Source organism: Haliotis rubra, unplaced genomic scaffold (assembly GCF_003918875.1).
Source record: "Haliotis rubra isolate DU_JTF1 unplaced genomic scaffold, ASM391887v1 Scf86, whole genome shotgun sequence".
NCBI lineage: Eukaryota > Metazoa > Mollusca > Gastropoda > Lepetellida > Haliotidae > Haliotis > Haliotis rubra.
Genome location: NW_025767590.1, coordinates 1,660,257 through 1,666,703, shown reverse-complemented (window position 1 = coordinate 1,666,703; position 6,447 = coordinate 1,660,257).

Sequence of the window (6,447 nt, the reverse complement as noted above, 5' to 3'; positions counted from 1 at the left end):
ATACACGGATGACGTCAATATACTATTCTAGCAACGACAAGCTTTATCGAAGACTTTTATCTCAAATGGTACATCCCGGGGGGGGGGGGGGTTATTACGTTTATATTTCATCTTAACTTTGGTTCATGGTATCAATAAAGAGCCGATTTATTTATCAACGAAGGAAAACACACGCGTTTCATGGCAATGTTATAACATTAACATTACTTTTTCTTCAACAACTACTAGTGTCTGCAAAATTCTCTTTTGTACGTGCCAATAACGAATACTCCACAAAATAATTCATTAATGTTGTTGTTGTTGTTTTACATTACTTCCATTAATTTATTCATACTGTCTGAACTTATTGAAAAGTTCTATATTATGTGCTGTTGGGGAAATACCACTAAGCACCTTGTCTGGTTCCTCCCTTTGCGCGCGCTAACGTTCGCCAAAGCTATATTGCGATATGCGAGACGAGGCCCAGCTTAGTCTTTGATCCGGACCAACAAGACCGAATCAGACCTGGTTATTGGCGAATGCACTGTCACGTTAATGACGTTTTCACGTTTATCTAATTTTCACAACTCATTGCTACAAAAAGGTGAAGAAAATCAATAAAAAGACGTATGTCTGATATTGAACGTGTTCTTGGAACGAGTTAAGTAAAGAAAAAGTACATGCACGTTCAAATATTTGGTGCGCATTTCCTAGTCAAGCTTTATAATGTTTATGTGGTTAAGGGATGGTGGAGTGAAATTCCACCGGAAAAAATACTCAAGACAGAGAAAATGGTCCTGACATTTAGTGATGATGGCACATTATTAGGGACAAAACTGACTCCAATTTCGGAGAAACAAAAACAAAATCCAGAAGATATTTTTCAATATTAAGAGACTGGTGTTCACTCATGATTGTACATACAGAAAGTGGTCAGATGTAATATGTAACACTTTCTCAGTAAAGGACAGGTTCTAGTACTTTTATTGGGTTGAGTCCCTTCCGGGATTCGAACCATCACTCAAAGAGGCAGGCTTTTCACTTATCTTGGGGACACACCTCATAGACCTTCTATTCTCATGTAACAGTTAATTGGCAGTGCCCAACACTCAGAGAGAGTCTCCAGGATGTACAAAGGTAAAAATGTTCAGAAATAAATTGATTGCTACTACTCCGAGGTGAAAAACATTTTAGATATTTCCAAAGCAAAGTAAAAACAACTATTTGCCAAATGCCAAGTAAACCCAGAATAGACGAAACGCAAGCTGTTTAACAATCCGAGTTGAAGGTGGTGGCGTCAGAGGGCACGCTAAAAATTTGCCATTGTTTGAAAAAGTGAAAATTGATAGGAATTCCTCAAAGCCCCGAGTACACAACTTTTAAAACCAGCAAACTATATTAGTTATGTCTTGAGTCGAATTTTTTTCCACTCAGTACGGTGACATCTGAGGACATCACTCCGCATTTTATTCATCAAGTTGATGACGACTGCACGTGCTGCACGCGCGGCACTTGCAGGAAGATACCCGACGTGTCCATTTCAACTTGGAGGTTGTTGATAACGGTGTAATTGATTTCATAGCAGATCTCAAAGTTGTTTCTTCGAAGCTTGTTTGTAGTCTGTCGCAGTGGATTACGGATAACGGCCAAAAAAGTCATCACCAAGGCGTTCAAACTTCGAAGCAAATGCCGAGGTAAGTTATGTTATATTTGATGGAGACAAACAGATGGTTAATTTTTACGTTTATCATTTATCTTTAAAGATACATTTTACATAGAAAACACTGGGGTTTTATTTACAACACTACAATTAGATTAACAAAAAAATAAATCACTTTAAATTCAAACAATATTATGTGCTTTATTGGCACGAATAGATTTATCAAAGGAACACAACTCCTCCTGCCTTATCTTCACATAATGTTGGCTAAGTCGCCCGTAAAATCTAAAAGCATAATTGAAAATCATTGATCTTGATTACCATGTTTTGAAACCAAACTTCTATGTAAATAATGGTATGTTAAACAAACTAAAACTATGCTATATTTTACTGAGATAATTCTTTTTCTCAAAATGATAAGTTCTGCTCAGCACTTTCGGATATCCTGTTATATTAATATATTTTCTTGAGACAAATCACAATTTGTGTCTTTTCCGTTATGAATAGCTTTATTCATATTATATTGACAGATGAACAATGATATAATATGTCCCTTTGTCATACTCTAGAATGTGGCCCAAACTCAATAAAACTAGCCCACACAAATCTCTAAATCATTGAGACATCCTTGTCAGGGAGTTAACAGGTTTGGGCATGTGGACAAGGCATCTGGCTTTGGATTATTTTTTTTTATTATTATTATTATAGGATATTTATATAGCGCACATATCCAGGCAACTAGTGCATGCTCAAGGCACTGGTATTTTTCCCTCGATCATTGGATGTCAATCTGAACAACACATCGTATTATCAATCTCAACTCCCTGGGGAGTATACAACTCTTGCAGCCACTAGGTGCACCGAGTTATTGTGGCTTTCTCATCCAAATGAGGTACCCATTTACAGCTGGGTGGACTTTGTCCAAGTTCACTGCACATTGCTGTACCAGCAACTAGGTGTTTACACGTATTCATGTGGCCACCATCTGGTCATATACCAACGGATTTGTGGGTTCTTATAAGTGCACAGGGTTGTGTACTGTACACTAGGGGTTGTGACAACACTGAAAGAGTCTGCACACAAAGTTGACTCCAAGGTTTTTACACCTGGTCACAGGTGGGCTCGATCCCAACACCTCAACCTCGCTGGATCACTAGCCTGGCCCCATAGCCAGCTCGCCCACCGCGTCCCCATTAGAAGGTCTGAAGTTCAAATCCCAGCATGTGACTGAGAAAGTTATAGATAATTTAGTGAAACTGGCCTAGTTCATATGATTGATAGTTAATTACATCGGTACAGAAGTATCCAGCAGTCGACCAACACCTGAGTTATTTTAAGGGAAATGGCTTGTCAGTGGCTCCACAGACTAACAACTAGTCTCTGAAATGGAAATATATTACAGAAAAAAGGCTCATAATAAAAAAATATATATATAATGAAAAGGAGCCCTGAGACTTTCTTCATTGAAGCTGTGGTAGACTTGCCACATTTTCTGGACTTGCGTGGGCTTTCTTGGATATATTTGCTTCAGGGTCTGTATGACAGACTAGTGGCTCCACTAATCTTATACATGCTGTAGAGGTGAGACAACTTACACCACAACATCACAATATTAAAATTGGTCTTCAGCAACCCATGCCAGTTTTAAGTGAGTGAGTATGGTTTTACACCATTTTTAGCAATATTCCAGCAATATCACAGCAAGAGACACCAGAGATGGGCCTCACACATTGCTACTACATTGGGAATCGAACCGAAGTCTTCAGCATGACGAGCAAATGCTTTAACCACTAGGCTACCCCACTGCTCTTCCGGTTTGAAGAGGCACCTAACAGAAAAGGAGTGGTCAGACTGGTGGTGATGCTTCATAGAGGTCGTTGTAACCGTGTTGTGAAGATTGATGCTGTTGATGTCACTCACTGAATTATCAGGTCCTGACGTGACTATTTACAGACTACCTTCATACAGCTGGAATATTGCTGAATGTGCCATTAAACAACCAGCAACCAGTAGTGTGGTCAGTTGTAGCTGAATATTTTCTAAAACTGAAAACAGCTGTACACAGTGCTCCAGGTTTCAGTTTACATAGATATGCAGCATTCCCAGCAAAATGAACCTTAATCAGTGCCATCTTCTTTTTAAGCTCATGGTTGCTAACGTCTTTGTATTAGAAAAAATAACAACAAAAACAAGCATGATGAGTTTAAAAGAAGATGGCACTGATCAAGGTTCATTTTTAAATCAGAATCCATGAAGCTACAGGGTAGAATTGGTCTAACAAAGCATGATGAGTGGCAACTGAAGGGAAGTCAAGATGGCACACTGATCAATAGCGTAGATTGATGTTCATTGTTAATCACTGGAATGGACCATGACAGGCTTCATGTAAGTGGTAGAGTTCATTGGTAAAACAACAAACAGCCAACAACAAACCAAACTGTGTCAGAGAGCCATTGGGAGTGGCAACTGAGAATTCTGTTGGGGGATGCCAGGATAGTGGATGGACAAAATGATGCACAATAATTCAAGGAATTCAGAATTGAATCAGCATGAAAATGAAAGTGACCTGGACGAACTCATTATCTAGCTCATGGTGAAATGACATTCACTGAGACTGCGGATGAATCAGGAGCATTGTTGTAACTGGCACACTTAGTTAAACATGATCTCACCTATACATCTTTATGGATGCCTTGAGGCACACCTTAAAGAAAGTACAGAGATCTTCCCTCATGGATGATTACGTTTGTGATTTGTGTATGTATTTATATGAAGCAATTACATAACCATCAGAACTTTATCACAGCAATCTACTGACTTAAAAAAGAAATTATGGACTTCTTCCGGCCAATATACACGTGGCATGCCTTGGTGTTCATGCCAAGAACCAGACCTTCATGGATTCTGATTTTAATGCCTATCAAACATCAGATCTTTCTTATGTCGTAGACCACCTCGGTGGTGTAGTGGTTAGAGCATCCACGCGGAGAGCAGAAGGTCGCGGGTTCGATCCCCGACGGCGTCATACCAAAAGACGTTAAAATATGGTACTTGTTTAGTCTTTCAAAATCTGTCATTGATGGTTGCAAGATTATAATTTTCTTCAAGTTCTGTTTGCAAATAAGGATCAGTGAAAAGTTTATAGGAAAAAATAAAATTCTCTCTTAACAATTTGGCAGTTTTGAATAATTTAAATGGTCAGCATGAGAACAACTCTCACGCTGCTTGGCGAAGCTGTGAATGCTACTGAGCCAAACTGGTACAGACTGGGGAACACATGATTTGATTATCAGACTAGGCAATGGTATGAAAATATTTAACTTGCTTTTTCCAGATTCCAGTTGATGTGCCACTCCTATCATGGCAATCACAATGCATACAGTTATACAAGACTGCCATGCGTACAGCCACTGCATATTCAGTGATATTCCTAAGGGTGCATAACTCTGGATAGACAACCACTAAATAGATTTGCTTATACATGACAATACCTGTTCATGTAACAATCATCTATATCAAAACTAATGTTCAACTGTAATAGCTTTCATTCTAAACTATGGAACAATGTCAATGACTTAGCATCTATTTCTGTGTTCTATATAGAGTTTCAATCAGATCTGGGGCAGTGGTGTAGCCTGGTGGTTAAAGTGTTTGCTCGTACGCCGAAGGCCTGGGTTTGATTCCCACATTGGTACAATGTGTGAGCCCCATTTCTGGGGTCCCCCTCTGTGATATTGCTGGAATATTGCTAAAAGGGCATAAAACCTTACTCACCTACTCAATCAGATCAGTTTAATTCCTTGTTATATTTGTATTATATTTTCTGAATCAGCGTGCCAAGAGATGAAAAAGGTAGCCAGGGTTGATCTGGGCATAAATCATAACAAAAACAAGGAAACAAAACATGTTATCAAATATGCTAACCTAAAGATGTTCAATTGCAATTTTTTTTAGAATTAAATGTTTGAAGGCTGCTGAATTCAGGGTAGGATAATCAGGAAAGGTCTCCACACAAAAATAACTTTGCCCTTTCATCAAGGTAAGGCCATACTTCTTTTTACTTGCTGTACAGATCAGATGACAAAATCCTTTTGAAATGGAGGAAGACTCTTCCCTATTTTCATCCCATTGATAAGCTATGAGCATCTCAACAAGGAACCAGTGTTACTACTTTTGCATCAGCGTGAAGGGAATTATAACATAGAGACAATAAGCTCTTCTGGTAGAAGCATACTTGTAGAGGATGAAAAAACTAAAAATATATCAGAATTGGTTCTTTTCCTGTCTTCCATCTACCAACAGGTTTTGTTGGTAAAAAGTCTGTAAAACAATTTAAGAAAAGATTTCCTTTAATATTACCTCCAGCTCCCGAGAGACGACGTTTCCGCGTCACTGGCATCGTTGTGTAAAACTTAGGCAGCAAAAACAAACTGATTGCTCCCAAGACACAAGCTGTGTGTATATTGTAGAATTAAGAGTAGATATAGCACAGAATTCCAGCTATTCCTGGATTAAGTATATCTTGAGTCGCATCTGCTGGCTATTTAAAGTCAGCTCATCCTTGCCTCAAGTTTCTGGAATCTAACTCTTCTCTGTGAGGCCAGGCTCTCTCCCTGATAAACACAACATTCCATGTTTGTTTTTTGTTCTGATGGAAGTGGCTTCTGTAGAAGACATGTTACCACATAGGAGGGTAATACGACACCAAACAGGTAATGACACATAATCCTTATACCATTGGAGCTGTTCGTTACCTAGTTGCACATTGTAAGTGTCCTTGATGACAAAGTCAAGAATAATATCAACAG